Below are 18,652 nucleotides of genomic sequence, written 5' to 3'. Positions count from 1 at the left end.
CACAAGATGCCCTCAATCTCACATCTCTCTCTCGCGATACCCTCTCTGCTTCCCTGCGTCTCACTCTCTCGCGAACTCGCTCTCAATCTCCTCTTCGCTCTCAATCTCTTCTTCTCACCAAAAACCCCTCTCTCGCGTACGACAAAAAAATGGCTGAACAAAACAAAAGAGCTCACCTTCGAACCTCCGACGGCAACGACAGCTCAGGTAATGAGTCTCCCTCCTTTCACTCCTTTCAATCGGTCCTTTTCTTTGATTTGGGAATTTAGGGTTTTTTGCTTGGTAGCTTTCCGCCTCCACCTCCGTCTTTCTCTCTGATTAGGGTTTTGTGTCAATTTTCGTGTTAGCCCCCCCTCTCTCTGATTCACTCTCTTCTATTTATCTCAAGGATTAGGGTTTTCGGATTGATACTCAAGAGCTCAATGGGGAAAATTTCCAGAAGCGCTTTTGTCCGCTCAGAAACGAGTTGTCTTGTTCGATGCTATCTTCCGGAAAGGTAATCTGCACTTTAGCTTTTCTGATCGCTTTTTGTCCCAATTCCAAATTGGGAACTTTCTTGAATTTTCAACGCTTCACTGATTGCCTTATTTTGTTACTGCAGTAAAACATTGAAGATATGGATTGCAACTTCCCCAAGAATCTCATCCGACACACCGTTAAAATTGTTATCGAGAAACCAACAGTTCTTCATATTAGCATTATCCTGAACTGAACTGGAAGTTTAAACGGCGGTGGCGGTAGAGTGAATGATGAAGAGATGAGGAAGCCCTTATCTGCTACTACACTTGAATGATGATGTCGAACTATTTGCTCTATGAATGTCAAGAGCCATTTGACAGAGTTCCTCTGCTTCATTAAACTGCAAAGTTTGAACATTAGCTTCAGCCGGATACCGACAAGTTTCGCCATGTCTTGGGTTTGGTACTCCTAAAACACAACATTCTGAGACATTTGGATGCTCTATTATTACTGATATCATTATTTCTAACAGACGGGCTGCCTCTTAGTTTGAACGGTAATCCACTCGAGGAAATATCAGATGATTTTACAGGAGATAGAGTTGCACCAGATGCAGCTACCCCTTGCTGTTGTTGAATACCAAGTGGATTTCCCCAAAATACAGCGCTGTGGACACTGGTACATGCTGTAAATGAAATTCTTTCTGCTGCTGGGATCAATACGGACGCTGAGAAGCAGGCTCTACTTCAAAAAACGGTAGATTTGCAAGAAAATCACATTGTAATGTATTGTACAGGAAAAGGTTGAACAATCAACAAAAGAGGCCGATACAGCAAAAGCGGCATGGACTTTTCGGGTTTGTCTGAGCTATGAGGTTGATATAACATTAGTTCCTTGTGGTCATGTGTTATGTAGGAAATGTTCTTCTGCAGTATCAAAGTGTCCTTGTCGTGCAGCATGAATGAGAGCAGTTTCTCCATCATCATCTCTCGAATCAATTTCGAGCTTCAAATCCTCCAACAGGTATTTACAAATCTCAGTTTGTCCTTCAAAAGCAGCAAAATAAAATGCCCTACGCTTGTTTGCATCTTTAATTGCTTCCACTGTTTTCATTGAAATTGTATCAATCTTTTGCCGAGAAAAGGTTTGTGATAGGCAGGGCAATTTCCAGCATTCTAGGATGGATACCATAGCTAAATTGGCCTCAGATGCTTTAATGATACACGATGTGTTGTCAACGTGGCCTCATGAACATTTGGTATCCTGATACTTATTCATCGAGATCTGTTTACTCTCGGCATTTTCAGATAGAGAATCATGGCTTGAATTAATACTGAGCATATCACTGGTTTTTTCTGTCATCATGCTGCAGGTTTGAGTGTTGGAAATGGTAGTTTCTTGGTCTCTAACCATCCTTCATGTGCATTGTTGAGTTGTTGAGTTGCCATACGCATGATAGATTTACATCTTCGGTTGGTCTTTCGCAGGTAACGCACACATGGAAAGAGTTAGCATGGAGGCTCTCACTTGCAACTGTTGGAGAATTAAACAACCGCTTTTGAAACAGGGACCGATGCCGGATGTACGTCGGTGTTTGAATGAGTCTCACCTTTTCTTGTTATTCTTTTTGTAAAAAATGATCAATAGTATTTGGAACTCGAAACTCAGCGTCTTTTTATCTTCAACGGTCACAACTTTTCTATTTCTGTATAAATATAGCAGCTTCATTAACAGGTATAATATAGAATTTGTTGTATTCCTGCACAAAAATCTGCCCATGTTTATTCCAAACAATGTTTCCAGCCTGTTGATTTTAATGTCGTGTTTTATTATTTTTCCAACTCATAGTGATGCAACCTTTGGGAATTAGCCAATTGTCTGAGGGACAATGCCTATGAATAGAACTATATTTTTTGTATAGCTCCTTGGCGAGATTTTTATCATTGACCGCAGAATCTAATGCTGCCATAAAATCTACGTCTTCATTTGGTGATTCCACCATACAGGCCAAGCCTGCCAACTTGTAAAACAGAACAGCAACCAATACACGTGCATACAACTCTTCAAGAATCCTCATCAAATGCAACTGAACCGTATAGGGATAGTAGCTTAAAATCTTTCAAATAAAACTTTATAATTATAGGATTTAATAGCCATAACCCTGTTAAGTGCAACGCTGAAGGTCGAATTGTCCGAGGATTTTCAATAAACCAATTCAGTGGTCCTGGTGCATTGCCTCTTTGATGCATGCTCTCATCATTAAATAACAAAGGATGTAAAACAGGTGACAAAAAGATGACAAAAGAGCCGCAACCAAAGCAACTCTTTGCTTGTTGTAATTTATTTGTAATATCCAAGATGAATGCACCAAATTCCAAATAACTTGTGCATCTATCTCATGACTACAGGAAACAACTGCACTTGGTGTCACTTTGGCAACTATTTTTTAAAGCATGGATAAAACAGAACTCCCTCCAACATTTTCAAAGCTCTCATCAATAAGATTACCAAAAATGCATCTCAGAGTGTCATCTGAGAAGAAAGTGTAGTTTTCCTCCAAATGAATCCCATTTTTGAGAGCATGAGAAAGAATTGGCAGCAAAAATTCTAAGCATGCCCACTTAATATCCAACAAAATAGCCCTTCGAGATCTTTCCAAAATTCCGGCTCCTAGGAGATCACTTGACACTCACGAAAAAGGAGTACCACATTAGAGGAACAAAATCATGAGGAATAAATGAATGAAATGATGATACGAATATCAGGGTCAAAATCAGGGTGTGACAGTTGCCCCTATTTAAGCGTCTTCAACTAGAGAATATGAAGCAGGGCACTCTTCATATGATCATAGTGGGAGATGATTAAATACTAAGAAGACCCGGATTTTGATCCTGAATCCCCATGACATGATGTGATATGATATGATATGCCATGATATGCCATGATATGCATGGATATGCATGGATGCATGATTCTTTTTTTTTTGTAATTTTATCTGCTAGGGATATGATGGACTCTTGACAGGAGATGCTACTTAGACAGACCAAACTGTGGGGAAAGCTGATGATCCACAGGGAGACAGACAAATGGTAAGAAACAACTTGTTGGGGAGACAATCCTGCTGGAGAGTCAGACACACACTGGGAAGTATTCAAAGTGAGATTTGATAATCGATACTTAGAATACAAGGGATTTCGGTGGTAAGCTCACACATGACTTACTAAACCCGAATAAAGGAAAAGATGCTACAACAGGTTCATGTATGACCTGACAACGCTGGGGGATAATCAAGGAGAAAACTCTTCAGAACAGGTTCATGTATGACCTGATACCGGAATAGGGGTTCAACAAACAGGTTCATACATGACCTGAATGGGTATTGAACAAAGAATCTTCAGAGCAGGTTCAAGTATGACCTGACCCCGGAATAAAAAGGTTCAATGACAGGTTCGTATAAGACCTGAATAGGATTGAACAAAGAATCTTCAGAGCAGGTTCAAGCATGACCGGACCCCGGAATAAAAAGGTTCAATGACAGGTTCGTATAAGACCTGAATAGGATTGAACAAAGAATCTTCAGAGTAGGTTCAAGCATGACCGGACCCCGGAATAAAAAGGTTCAATGACAGGTTCGTATAAGACCTGAATAGGATTGAACAAAGAATCTTCAGAGTAGGTTCAAGCATGACCGGACCCCGGAATAAAAAGGTTCAATGACAGGTTCGTATAAGACCTGAATAGGATTGAACAAAGAATCTTCAGAGTAGGTTCAAGCATGACCGGACCCCGGAATAAAAAGGTTCAATGACAGGTTCGTATAAGACCTGAATAGGATTGAACAAAGAATCTTCAGAGTAGGTTCAAGCATGACCGGACCCCGGAATAAAAACAATTGGACTCTGACCGTAAGCAATGGACTACAACCAGCTTTTAACGGATTTTGCCAACAACAATTGGACTTTGAAATGAGTTCTAGTAGCAACTGAGCTTGGAATAAGCCTAGCAACAACTGATCTTTAGGAGACACCAATGAGTCTTGAAACAATTCCAGGGAATGACACAGGGGTTCTGGAACTTCGTCAGAATAAAAGTGACATGTCTGAGAATTCATCAGAGAGTAAAAGAAACAAATTCTGGAAATGCATCGGAATTACAAGTGATATTCCGGAAATACAACAGAATACAGACACATCCGGTAATACATCAAGGAAATTCTGGAAATACATCAGAATATAGACACATCAGAGAACACCTCAGATAGATGGTGAAACATCTGGAAATACATCAGACCAGTTATGGAAATTCATCAATAAACCAAGGAGTAATCCGGAAATTCATCGGATAATCCAAAAAGAAAATGAACCTTAATGGAAAATTTTCTAATAGGTGCCAACTGGGTTGGATTTGAAAATGACTGCAAAAACCGGATAATGGTTTAAGGGCACCAAATACAGACTGGAATCAAAGGTCAAAGGATATAGGATCAACAACAAGACCTGGGTCAATGCAAAATGAGCACGAAGTACATTTCGGCTATGCATGATTTGAATTTCCTTTTATGCATGATATATGAATGATCATGCTATGAGAATGCTGACACCTGAGTGGACTGGGAGTTGGTAAAGGCTTTTTATGGAAGCTCATGATTCCTCAACACCGAGAACTCAACCAAATATTTTATGATAGATGTTGTCAAAGGAGGATTCTATCCAGTTTGATAGCCACAACTTAGCCAATGGATCCTTTTTGGAGGATCAATGAATCGTGCTAGCATAATTTTCAGGCACTCGTCTTAAACTCGATAGTTGTTGACGTATGGCAGAATTTGTTTGAGCAGTTTGAAAGCACGAAGAAAGAGGTTCTGCCCCTCTGTGGCTCATCTTGCCCCAGTTTGTTGAGACTTTGGCAATGTTAACCTTGAGAATGGGTTTGGAAACAACCTGCCATGAGACTACCTCGAGATGGCATGCCCCAAGCGTTTGTAACTTGCAGTGGTCTGAACTTGACTAACCAAATGTTGGAATGGCAGACTCTTGGTCGACTGTCTTTGGAATAGTTGGACTCATTGAGCTCTGAGGTGGCTTACTCCAGTCTAAGTCTTGAAGCAAATTACTCTTGGCTAACTGAACCATGGAGTGATTGGACTTACTGAGCTCTGAGGTGGCTTGCCCCGGTCCGACTCTTGAAGCAGATTACTCTTGCCTTGAGGACCCTTAGAGTGATTAGCTCGAATTAACTGATGCTCAAAGTGATTTGCCCCTGACTAGACTTCTTTCACTCCATCAAGTTCTTCAACTGTAAATGGAATTTCTTTGATGCTAAGTGTTGACTCGCAAATAAGATTGTTCATTCAAAAATGGTAATTTTAATGCAGTGTTTATGCAAAAATTTGAAATCAAAATTTATTGATATGAACGGGTGAAATACAGTGAACGAGTCGTTGATCAAGTCATTCACAGTACGCAAGTTGGTGTCATCAAAATGATTAACAAAAATCGTTTGGAGTCAGGTTAACACAACCTTGTTGTAGTATGCTTTCAAAATAAACCCTGCCTCAATTAGGTCTTTTAAGGGTTATAACGTGGTCTGGTTCGCGGTTTCTTGAAACAAAAGGATATAAGGCTCAAATTTATTTTTACCCACCCCTTCTTCTTGATGATCTCCAGTTCCTATATTCAGTCAATTCAATACACGCATTCGACTTCCAAGAGGGTTCGAAGGTGTGATGAGGATTCAAGACGAATTTTCTTGAAATGGCAGTCATCTTATTTTATTTTTGTTGAGGATTTAATGACCTCCTTTTTTTGTTTTTCTTTATCCCTTATTTTGCCTGGACCACTTCTTTGAAGCTTTCGGTCCATCGGGATGCCCTAACTTTTGCCTAAGTCATTTTGTGGTATTTGACTTAGCGAGCTTTTTTCAATCTTTTTTTTTAAAGGTGTTGACTGCCATATTATTGGTGGATAAGGATCAACCAACACTAATTTTAGCTTTTCTTAACTTCTTCGACACTTCAACATGTGCGCGAAGGATAACATGTGGTTGAACCTAATTGGAGGGTGTATATATGGACGATTTTTTTTTGAAAGATCGAATGCACGATCAAACTATCTGAACATAACTACCCTGCCCCAGGTTAAGATTAAGGGTTTTAGATCCGAAATAAACACCAACTTCTAGGCTCAAAGTGGTTGACTAGGGATTAACTCCTTATCTCTTCAGTGTTTGGGGATTTGAAACAATGCCTTACATCATCGACAAGGTTTTACTCAGAAGCATACCACAACAATTTCAGGTGTTTCATTTTCATCATCCTCCCTCAAATCTTTGTTAGCACAACGGTTTGATAAACAAAAGTGAATGAGAGGAGTATTTTTATTTTTTAACATAAATGAAAAACGAGTGAATACGAATGGATCAATTCAAAAGATGCATAAACATTTCATTAATCTTTACCAATTTAAATAAAACAACAATGTTTAAAAGCAAATAACAGTCAACATGCAAAGAAACTACAAAAGAAATGCTGAAACAACCAAATGATTGCCAGCTTTAGGGAATGCCTTCTTCAATCTTGATTCATTAACTTAGGGGGGCACCCCTTGAGATCTTCGCACTTATCCGGTCGATAGGTTAACATTTACCACCAAGCTTCCTTCTTGAAAGGCTATGTACTTGTTGTCAATCAGCTGCTGTACTTTGGCTTTGAAAGCGTCACAGTCTTCAGTTGAGTGTCCTTCTGACCAGGCATGATATCCACATTTCTCATTTGGGTTATACCCGGGTGGGTAAGGTTGTGGAACCGGCTTAAGAGACTTGGGAACCACCAACGAGTTTTGAATCAGAGGTTGTAGGAGTTGGCTATATGTCATGAAGACTGGATGTCGAGGATCATTTCTTCTTTCCAAGTTATTTTGAAACCTATGCTGATTTTGATATCTCAGGCCTTGGGCTTGTTGATTTGGATGAGGAGAAAACCAGGATCGTTGGTAATGAAGACCAGAAGGTGGTGGTTGCTGGTACAACACTTTGGGCATTGCTAACTGCTCATTTTCAGCCACTTGAAGGTTGGGATCAACAAGCTTTTTGACATTGGCAGGATGATCTTCAAATTCTTTTCCTTCAATCTCATCGTTGCACGCAACTCTCTTGGATCCACTACTCACTTCTCCTTTTCTTTCATTGGTATGGGTCGCGACATTGGAAATCCAAGACGGTATCTCAATGCTCTTACCAGGAAACAATGATAGCTCATTAGCCATATCCCTGACATCTTCCTTGTGGTACAAAACCTTAAGGGGTTTCAAGGGTCCTTTCCCTTTCTCATTATCTGGCCCAGAAATCAAAGTATATGTACCTGAACCTTCCTCCTTGAGTGTTGGTGACCTTATGTCAATTAATCCTTCCAGCTTGAGCTTAAAACTCTTGCATTCCTCGATGGAGTGCCCCATTGTTCCAGTATGGTATTCGCACTTGATCTTCGGGTGATCTTCTTCAAAGACTAAACTCTTCTTGTTAATCAGTCCTCGTACCAAGGCTTTTAGCGCACAGCAAGAATCTAGGTTATGTCCCAATGCCCCTTTATGGAATTCACATGTTGCATTTGGATTATACCATGGCAGGTCTGGTGACACAGGTGTAAGAGCTCGAGGTGTCACCAAAGCATTTTGGATCAGTTGCGGGTAGAGCTTGCTATATGGCACCGGAATCGAGTCATTGTGATCCTTGTTCCTCTTGTTCTGATTCTGATTTTTGTTCTGAACCTGGCTTTGGTGACTTTGAGGAGGAATGGCCAGAGGATGTTGCTGATGACGTCTTGAGGGAGGTCCATATACTGGTAAATGAGGAGTTGCCACATAGAATTTCCCTTGACCCGGGGTGACACCAGATGAATGCGGGGTAGTAGCTCTCTTTGTTGCAACAGTGTACATTGGGTGACCCTCTTTTCTCAACAAGACTTGCAGGGTTTCCAAGACCCATCTCATTTGGATCTTCAAAAGATTAAGTTCCTCCTTCAGTGCTTCTTGGCTTTTCCTTAGCTCGTCCATCATCTCCTGAGACATGGTTCTTTGCTCTTCGCGTGTTGAGAATCACTTTGCTTCACGGACAAAAGATGGATGAGTTTTTTTTGGTATTTTGTCTGGAGAATGACATGCATTATGATGCGATGCAAATGCAATGAATGAATGCAATGCAAGCCATGCATATTTGTGTTTTTCTTCAATACACGGGTTCAAAAGTCCGAGGTACTGATAAATCTGATTGTTTTCCAAGAATAGGTTCTCACCGGGTAAGATCTAAGGTTTTGTTACAAAGGATTCCCAGAGTCATTGATTCACAAGAATGTTTGACGCTTACAGGAAATACTTCCCGGTCGTCAACTCCATCGAGGGAATCTATTCTGGGTGAGGTTCTCGTACCGACCCTTACGAAGTATACACCTCGCGAGTCCGTACTACGCAACCATCGACTGGGTTCTAGACAGGGTACTCAGAGTCATGGATTCGAAAGACTGTTTGACGCTTACGGAAAATACTTTCCGGTCATCAACTCCATCTAGGGAATCTATTCTGAGCGAGGTTCTCGTATCGATTCTTACGAAGTATACACCTCGGGAATCCATACTACGCAACCATCATTTCTAGTTGGCCAAAGGTTTAATGTTCTAAAAGGTCCTTAGAGTCATGGACCCCTTTGAAACATCGGCGCTTACGAGGTATACACCTCGGGCGACAATATTTGCAAAAGGATCTACTCTAAGTGAGGTTCTCGTACCGACTCTTACGAAGTATACACCTCGGGAGTCTGTACTACTCAACCATCGTCCTATCTTATGTGTTTTTTCACTCTAGACTCAGGTGTAGAGTCTTTCCCACATGGTTTGCAATCAAAAACCCAAATACCAACACATTGGAACCAATATACAACAAATATATCAATATAATAATAAAGATAATAGAAAGCAATAAATAAGGAAAAGCCACACAATTAAACAAACAAAGGCACACAGACGTCCTAACTAGGCTTGACTCGCTTAGGATTTTATCGTCCCCAGCAGAGTCGCCATCTGTCGCACCTCGAAAAAATGGGGATACGACTTCAAAGTGAAGCGCGATCGCACGCTCGCAATGATGGACTGAACAGAGTCGCCACCGAACTTTATTTATTCCTAAAAAGGAAAGGGGAAATATCGATAAAACCCAAGACAAAAGAAAGGATAAGATATGGTCATCGCAACCAATATCCGGGTTCGGGAGTCGATTACGCAAGGGGAAGGTATTAGCACCCCTCACGTCCGTTGTACTCAACGGGAACCATTAGGTCAGTGGTGTGCATTAATGTTAGTTTGAAATGTTAGGCTTTTCAATTTATTAGGTGGGAAAGAAAGAATAAAAGAGAGAAGAAATGTTTTTGGATTTTTGGACGAAGGACTAAACCTAAGTTTTTTATTAATGGGCCTGACAAGATTTAAAAATCCTGCTCCTACGTATCTCAAAAGAGAAATCAAGGCTTACGTAGTTCTGGGTAGAAAAATGTTTGTTTGTTGGTCGATTTTAGCGAAAGCTATACTGTATTAATCGACATAAACATTGTTTTACCCAAAACAGATGAGGAGTGGACGCATACCACACATCGAACGGATTTATAAATCTACATTCGGAAAAGCGTCATTTAACTCTACTCAACAATCGTGGCCGAAACATTGTTTTGTATCACTTAAGACAACATATCTTTCATTTATGAAAAAGGTTCTTTGATTAGTCGCACGGCGGCGAGAAAAAGTTTGATTGGTTGGATGTATTTTGAGTGATGGCGAGAACTTGGATGAGCGAGGTATACATCTCGAATCCTAGCCTCAGGAGTGCATGGTATACACCATGTTCCATTTCCATCTTATTTGCAAAGATGTTTAATAAAGATTAGGTATTTTTAGAATTTGATTGAGAAAGGGTTTGACGAAACCGCATTAACAATTTTTAGACGATGGCGAGAGTTGAGATTGGCGAGGCATACGTCTCGAATCTTAACCTCAGGAGTGCATGGTATACACCATGTTCCATTTCCACCTTTATTGAAAGAGTCTTAAATAAGATTTAAGTATCTTAGATTTGATTGAGAAAAAGGTTTGACGAAACCACATTGACAATTTTAGACGATGGCGAGAGTTAAGATTGGCGAGGCATACGTCTCGAATCTTAACCTTGGGAGTGCATGGTATACACCATGTTCCATTTCCACCTTTGAAAAAATGTTTAAGTAAGAATTAGTTATTTTGGTTTTTTATTGTGAAAATGACTTGACCTAGATCAAGTATTGATTGGGCGTTTGAGAAAGATTTGACTGAGTGTTTGAGAAAGCAAAGTGGATAAATTTGGATGATGGCGAGAACTAGGATTGGCGAGATATACATCTCGAATCCTAGTCTCAGGAGTGCGTGGTATACACCACGTTCCACTTCCATCTTTATTGAAAAGGTCTTGAATATGAATTAATATTTTTTGAGTTTTTATTAGAAAATGGCTTGACGTTGAATCAAGCATTTGATGAAAGTTTGAAAAAGATGGGATGGAATAGGATGGAGAAATAAGTTGGTTCGTTTATTGAGAAAGTACTCGACGTTGGATCGAGTCATATTTTTGTATTTTTGAAATTTGTTGATTTTGTTCTTGTGTTAGTAGCTAATTAAACAACCAAACAATAAAAGAAATAAAAAGTACAAAATTATTACACATTGGGGAAGTGGGGTACATTTGTCAAATGGGGATTAAAACAATCATGAAATAAATAAAATCGGGCCCAAACAAATAATGCATGAGTGTAAGTGCAAGAGAACCGGCTCATTGTAAGAAAGCCCAAGAGTAAGCTATGTGAGGTCGGCGGCGATGCTTAAAAGCAATCGACTTACAAGGGTGTGAAAAAGGGGGCTCGATATTAAATCGAGAAAAGTATGATTTTTTTTTAGTTTTAAAATGGTTTTGCATGCATGATGGATTTTAATGAAAAAACATGGACATAAAAACTATTACAAGAAACAAAATGCTAAAAGATAATAAAATACTAAAAAGAAATAAAAAAAATGAAATGCTAAAAAGAAATGAAATACTAAAAATGCTATCTACGAGTATCGAACCCACCCCTCTTGAGACTACAGCACTACCCTCTCTCCACTAGGCTATTTAACAACTAACTGTTATCTTAACACTAACCTAAATATATAAACTAAAATAAATTAAAAAAGAAGGATTAAAATAAAAACTAAAATAGAAGAAAACCATTGGTCTACTGTTAATTAAACCCAGCCGCATGGCTGTTGGGTTTTAGATGCTGATTGATTGGGAATACTAAAATGCTACATTAATACCCTAGTAAATGCAAATACTATTAAAGGAAAATCTAAGAGGTTTAAACATAGAAAAAAACTAATTATTTCCAAGTTGTTCTTACTAACTAAATAAGTAAAAATGGAATAAATAAAAGGGAATAAAAAAAAGAAAGAAGAAAACACTGTAATCACAAGATGCCCTCAATCTCACATCTCTCTCTCGCGATACCCTCTCTGCTTCCCTGCGTCTCACTCTCTCGCGAACTCGCTCTCAATCTCCTCTTCGCTCTCAATCTCTTCTTCTCACCAAAAACCCCTCTCTCGCGTACGACAAAAAAATGGCTGAACAAAACAAAAGAGCTCACCTTCGAACCTCCGACGGCAACGACAGCTCAGGTAATGAGTCTCCCTCCTTTCACTCCTTTCAATCGGTCCTTTTCTTTGATTTGGGAATTTAGGGTTTTTTGCTTGGTAGCTTTCCGCCTCCACCTCCGTCTTTCTCTCTGATTAGGGTTTTGTGTCAATTTTCGTGTTAGCCCCCCCTCTCTCTGATTCACTCTCTTCTATTTATCTCAAGGATTAGGGTTTTCGGATTGATACTCAAGAGCTCAATGGGGAAAATTTCCAGAAGCGCTTTTGTCCGCTCAGAAACGAGTTGTCTTGTTCGATGCTATCTTCCGGAAAGGTAATCTGCACTTTAGCTTTTCTGATCGCTTTTTGTCCCAATTCCAAATTGGGAACTTTCTTGAATTTTCAACGCTTCACTGATTGCCTTATTTTGTTACTGCAGTAAAACATTGAAGATATGGATTGCAACTTCCCCAAGAATCTCATCCGACACACCGTTAAAATTGTTATCGAGAAACCAACAGTTCTTCATATTAGCATTATCCTGAACTGAACTGGAAGTTTAAACGGCGGTGGCGGTAGAGTGAATGATGAAGAGATGAGGAAGCCCTTATCTGCTACTACACTTGAATGATGATGTCGAACTATTTGCTCTATGAATGTCAAGAGCCATTTGACAGAGTTCCTCTGCTTCATTAAACTGCAAAGTTTGAACATTAGCTTCAGCCGGATACCGACAAGTTTCGCCATGTCTTGGGTTTGGTACTCCTAAAACACAACATTCTGAGACATTTGGATGCTCTATTATTACTGATATCATTATTTCTAACAGACGGGCTGCCTCTTAGTTTGAACGGTAATCCACTCGAGGAAATATCAGATGATTTTACAGGAGATAGAGTTGCACCAGATGCAGCTACCCCTTGCTGTTGTTGAATACCAAGTGGATTTCCCCAAAATACAGCGCTGTGGACACTGGTACATGCTGTAAATGAAATTCTTTCTGCTGCTGGGATCAATACGGACGCTGAGAAGCAGGCTCTACTTCAAAAAACGGTAGATTTGCAAGAAAATCACATTGTAATGTATTGTACAGGAAAAGGTTGAACGATCAACAAAAGAGGCCGATACAGCAAAAGCGGCATGGACTTTTCGGGTTTGTCTGAGCTATGAGGTTGATATAACATTAGTTCCTTGTGGTCATGTGTTATGTAGGAAATGTTCTTCTGCAGTATCAAAGTGTCCTTGTCGTGCAGCATGAATGAGAGCAGTTTCTCCATCATCATCTCTCGAATCAATTTCGAGCTTCAAATCCTCCAACAGGTATTTACAAATCTCAGTTTGTCCTTCAAAAGCAGCAAAATAAAATGCCCTACGCTTGTTTGCATCTTTAATTGCTTCCACTGTTTTCATTGAAATTGTATCAATCTTTTGCCGAGAAAAGGTTTGTGATAGGCAGGGCAATTTCCAGCATTCTAGGATGGATACCATAGCTAAATTGGCCTCAGATGCTTTAATGATACACGATGTGTTGTCAACGTGGCCTCATGAACATTTGGTATCCTGATACTTATTCATCGAGATCTGTTTACTCTCGGCATTTTCAGATAGAGAATCATGGCTTGAATTAATACTGAGCATATCACTGGTTTTTTCTGTCATCATGCTGCAGGTTTGAGTGTTGGAAATGGTAGTTTCTTGGTCTCTAACCATCCTTCATGTGCATTGTTGAGTTGTTGAGTTGCCATACGCATGATAGATTTACATCTTCGGTTGGTCTTTCGCAGGTAACGCACACATGGAAAGAGTTAGCATGGAGGCTCTCACTTGCAACTGTTGGAGAATTAAACAACCGCTTTTGAAACAGGGACCGATGCCGGATGTACGTCGGTGTTTGAATGAGTCTCACCTTTTCTTGTTATTCTTTTTGTAAAAAATGATCAATAGTATTTGGAACTCGAAACTCAGCGTCTTTTTATCTTCAACGGTCACAACTTTTCTATTTCTGTATAAATATAGCAGCTTCATTAACAGGTATAATATAGAATTTGTTGTATTCCTGCACAAAAATCTGCCCATGTTTATTCCAAACAATGTTTCCAGCCTGTTGATTTTAATGCCGTGTTTTATTATTTTTCCAACTCATAGTGATGCAACCTTTGGGAATTAGCCAATTGTCTGAGGGACAATGCCTATGAATAGAACTATATTTTTTGTATAGCTCCTTGGCGAGATTTTTATCATTGACCGCAGAATCTAATGCTGCCATAAAATCTACGTCTTCATTTGGTGATTCCACCATACAGGCCAAGCCTGCCAACTTGTAAAACAGAACAGCAACCAATACACGTGCATACAACTCTTCAAGAATCCTCATCAAATGCAACTGAACCGTATAGGGATAGTAGCTTAAAATCTTTCAAATAAAACTTTATAATTATAGGATTTAATAGCCATAACCCTGTTAAGTGCAACGCTGAAGGTCGAATTGTCCGAGGATTTTCAATAAACCAATTCAGTGGTCCTGGTGCATTGCCTCTTTGATGCATGCTCTCATCATTAAATAACAAAGGATGTAAAACAGGTGACAAAAAGATGACAAAAGAGCCGCAACCAAAGCAACTCTTTGCTTGTTGTAATTTATTTGTAATATCCAAGATGAATGCACCAAATTCCAAATAACTTGTGCATCTATCTCATGACTACAGGAAACAACTGCACTTGGTGTCACTTTGGCAACTATTTTTTAAAGCATGGATAAAACAGAACTCCCTCCAACATTTTCAAAGCTCTCATCAATAAGATTACCAAAAATGCATCTCAGAGTGTCATCTGAGAAGAAAGTGTAGTTTTCCTCCAAATGAATCCCATTTTTGAGAGCATGAGAAAGAATTGGCAGCAAAAATTCTAAGCATGCCCACTTAATATCCAACAAAATAGCCCTTCGAGATCTTTCCAAAATTCCGGCTCCTAGGAGATCACTTGACACTCACGAAAAAGGAGTACCACATTAGAGGAACAAAATCATGAGGAATAAATGAATGAAATGATGATACGAATATCAGGGTCAAAATCAGGGTGTGACAATACCTTACTGAAGCACTTGGTTCTTGTTAGCAAATGAAGATTAGGGAGTTGGGAAAGGAAAATTTTCAGTTTTGGGAAGTTTTTGGGAGTGGAAGTGAAAGCGAGGCAAACTTGGTGTTTTGAAAATGAATTGAAATGAAAAGGAAAATATAACCTAACAGAACTTAAATGGTTCTGCCACGCATTATTCGCGGGGCGAACCTTGTTCGCGGCGTGAACTGAAGCTTTGCATTCAGTTCGCGGGGCGAACGATGGTCGCGGGCCGAACGGCAAAAAACAGAACCCAATTTCACAAAATTTAACACAGCAGAAAAAAAATAAAATGCAGACTTACAACGTTGGGTTGCCTCCCAACAAGCGCTTTGTTTAACATTGTTTAGAGCTCGACGGTCCACTGATTAGCCCGGTCCAGATAGAGACACGACACACACATCACGATTTACGTCGCCACCATGGTAGACTTTGAGTCTTTGACCATTTACAGTCCAGCTCTCTTGTGACTTTGGATCCTCGATCACAATGGCTCCATAATTGCGCACCTCTTTGACAATGAACGGTCCTGACCACTTTGACTTCAACTTACCAGGGAATAACTTCAACCTTGAGTTGAAAAGCAATACCATTTGTCCAACATGGAACTCCTTATGAAGGACCTTTCCTTCATGGTATGCCTTTACCTTTTCCTTATACAGTTTATTCGAATGGTAAGCATTATTCCTTGATTCCTCCAATTCATGGAGTTGTCCTTTTCTTCTTTCTCCAGCTAGAGTGGAGTCGAAATTCAAGAATTTAAGAGCCCATAATGCCCTATGCTCCATTTCCACTGGAAGATGACAAGTCTTCCCATACACCATTTGAAACGGAGTTAGCCCAATAGGTGCTTTGTAGGCGGTACGATACGCCCACAAAGCTTCATCCAGTTTTAATGACCAATCTTTTCTTGAGTTCGAGACTATTTTCTCAAGAATCCGCTTGACTTCCCGGTTCGAAACCTCCGTTTGACCATTCGCTTGTGGGTGGTAGGGAGTGGTCACCCGGTGCTTTACACCATAATGTTGCAAAACTTTTTCTAGAGGTGTATTGCAAAAGTGTGAGCCTCCATCACTTATCAACACCCTAGGTACACCAAAACGTTGAAAATATGTTTTTCTTTAAAAATTTAATCACTGTTTTGGCATCGGCCTTAGGTGAGGCAATTGCTTCTACCCACTTCGAGACATAGTCAACGGCCACTAGTATGTACTCATTTGAGAAAGAAGAGGGGAATGGGCCAACGAAATCAATACCCCAACAATCAAAAACTTCTACTTCTAGCATGTTGGTTAGAGGCATTTCGTCCCGTTTTCCTATTCCTCCACTCCGTTGGCATGTATCGTAACTCTTCGCATGTTCATGCGCATCTTTAAATAAAGATGGCCAATAAAAGCCCGATTGAAGCACTTTAGTGGCTGTTCTCAAACCGCTATAGTGACCTCCATACGGAGAGTTGTGACAGTGCCAAAGGATGTCTCTTGACTCCTCAATTGTTACACACCTTCTCAAAATATTATCTACACCCACTTTAAACAGATAAGGATCATCCCAAACATAATATTTTGCATCCGCCAAGAATTTCCGTTTTTGATTACCAGTGAGGTCTTCCGGTGTTAAACCGGTTGCTTTGTAATTAGCAAAATCAGCAAACCAAGGCCTCACTTGAATCGCATATAGTTTTTCATCCGGAAATTCTTCTCTCACTTCCTCTTCTTTGTTGGTGATGTCTACATTGACCAAACGAGACAAATGATCCGCAACCAAATTTTCGGAACCTTTTTTATCCCGGATTTCCAAATCAAACTCTTGCAGTAAGAGAATCCAGCGAATTAGTCTTTGTTTGGAATCCGGTTTGGTTAGCAAATATTTTATCGCCGAGTGGTCAGTGTAGACTACAACTTTTGACCCAATCAAGTAAGCTCTAAACTTTTCCAATGCGTACACTATGGCTAGTAACTCTTTTTCAATTGTCGCATAATTGACTTGTGCTTCATTTAACACTTTACTAGCATAGTGGATAGCATGAAAAACTTTATCTCTTCTTTGACCCAACATCGCACCAACCGCATAATCGCTTGCGTCACACATAAGTTCAAAATCAAGTTTCTAATTTGGTGCTACGATTATGGGTGCGGTGACTAACTTTTCTTTTAAATCAAGGAAAGCTTTGAGACATGACTCATCGAAAAGAAAATGCGTACCTTTGTTGAGCAAATTGCTCAATGGCTTTGCTATCTTTGAAAAATCTTTGATGAATCTCCGGTAGAAACCGGCATGTCCGAGAAAGCTCCTTATTCCTTTTATATTTGTTGGGGGTGGTAATTTCTCAATGACTTCCACCTTGGCTTTGTCAACCTCTAATCCTTCGGAGGAGATCTTGTGACCGAGTACAACACCTTCAGTGACCATGAAGTTGCATTTTTCCCAATTGAGCACTAAGTTGGTCTCCACGCATCTTCCCAAAACCACATCAAGATGTTTTAAGCACAAATCAAAAGATGATCCGTAAACGGAGAAATCATCCATGAACACCTCAATGCATTCTTCTATTAAGTCCGAGAATATAGCTTGCATACACCGTTGAAATGTTGTCGGTGCATTACATAACCCAAAAGGCATTCTTCGGTAAGCAAAGATGCCAAAAGGACATGTAAAAGATGTCTTCTCATGATCCGCCGGATTGACCGAAATTTGATTGTACCCCGAATACCCATCCAAGAAATAGTAGAAATTTTTGCCGGCTAACCTCTCCAACATTTGGTCCATGAAAGGTAGTGGGAAGTGATCTTTCCTTGTAGCTTGGTTCAACCTTCGATAGTCAATACACATCCTCTACCCGGTTACCGTTCTTGTCGGAATCAACTCATTTTTATCATTTTTGATAACCGTCATGCCACCTTTCTTGGGAACTACTTGTACCGGACTCACCCATGCACTATTGTATATAGGATAAATCATTCCGGCTTCCAAGAGTTTGATAACTTCTTTCCGAACTACCTCTTTCATCGATGGATTTAGACGCCTTTGAGGTTGTGCAACGGGTTTGAAATTCTCCTCCATCATGATCTTATGCATACAATAGGCTGGACTAATACCCTTCAAGTCGGATAACACCCACCCTATTGCACCTTCATTCTTTTTCAGCACTTGAATCAATTTGTATTCCTCTTGTGTGGACAAGGTGCTGCTTATAATCACCGGTTTAGTACATTCGTCACCAAGGAACACATACTTCAAGTGTGAAGGAAGCATTTTCAACTCTAATTTTGGTTCTTCCGTTTTCTTCGTTGCATCCAAGTCCTCCTTTGTTTCTTCTTGATAAGTAAGCTCACCACAAGATTCTAAATCATGCAACATTTCTTCAATCTCTTTTTCCTCATTTTCGGTCAACACATTGTAGGC

At 39.9% G+C, this 18,652-nt stretch overlaps 1 long non-coding RNA gene across 4 annotated transcripts; it reads left to right on the top strand.

Moving 5' to 3' along the window:
• Positions 1-373: 373 nt before the first annotated feature.
• LOC127083800 (uncharacterized) lies at positions 374-13,218 on the top strand. Of its 4 annotated transcripts, none has more exons than XR_007788535.1 (3): positions 374-496; positions 12,573-12,887; positions 12,963-13,218. It is a non-coding gene; the product is annotated as an uncharacterized LOC127083800 (long non-coding RNA). The 4 variants fall into 4 exon arrangements; XR_007788537.1 differs by lacking the exon at positions 12,573-12,887 and adding an exon at positions 602-916; XR_007788536.1 differs by lacking the exons at positions 12,573-12,887; positions 12,963-13,218 and adding exons at positions 602-916; positions 992-1,246.
• The last annotated feature ends 5,434 nt before the right edge of the window (positions 13,219-18,652 follow it).

Source organism: Lathyrus oleraceus, chromosome 5 (assembly GCF_024323335.1).
Source record: "Lathyrus oleraceus cultivar Zhongwan6 chromosome 5, CAAS_Psat_ZW6_1.0, whole genome shotgun sequence".
Classification (NCBI taxonomy): Eukaryota; Viridiplantae; Streptophyta; class Magnoliopsida; order Fabales; family Fabaceae; genus Lathyrus; species Lathyrus oleraceus.
Note: the sequence above shows the minus strand (reverse complement) of the source record. Positions and strands in the feature narration are given on the sequence as shown.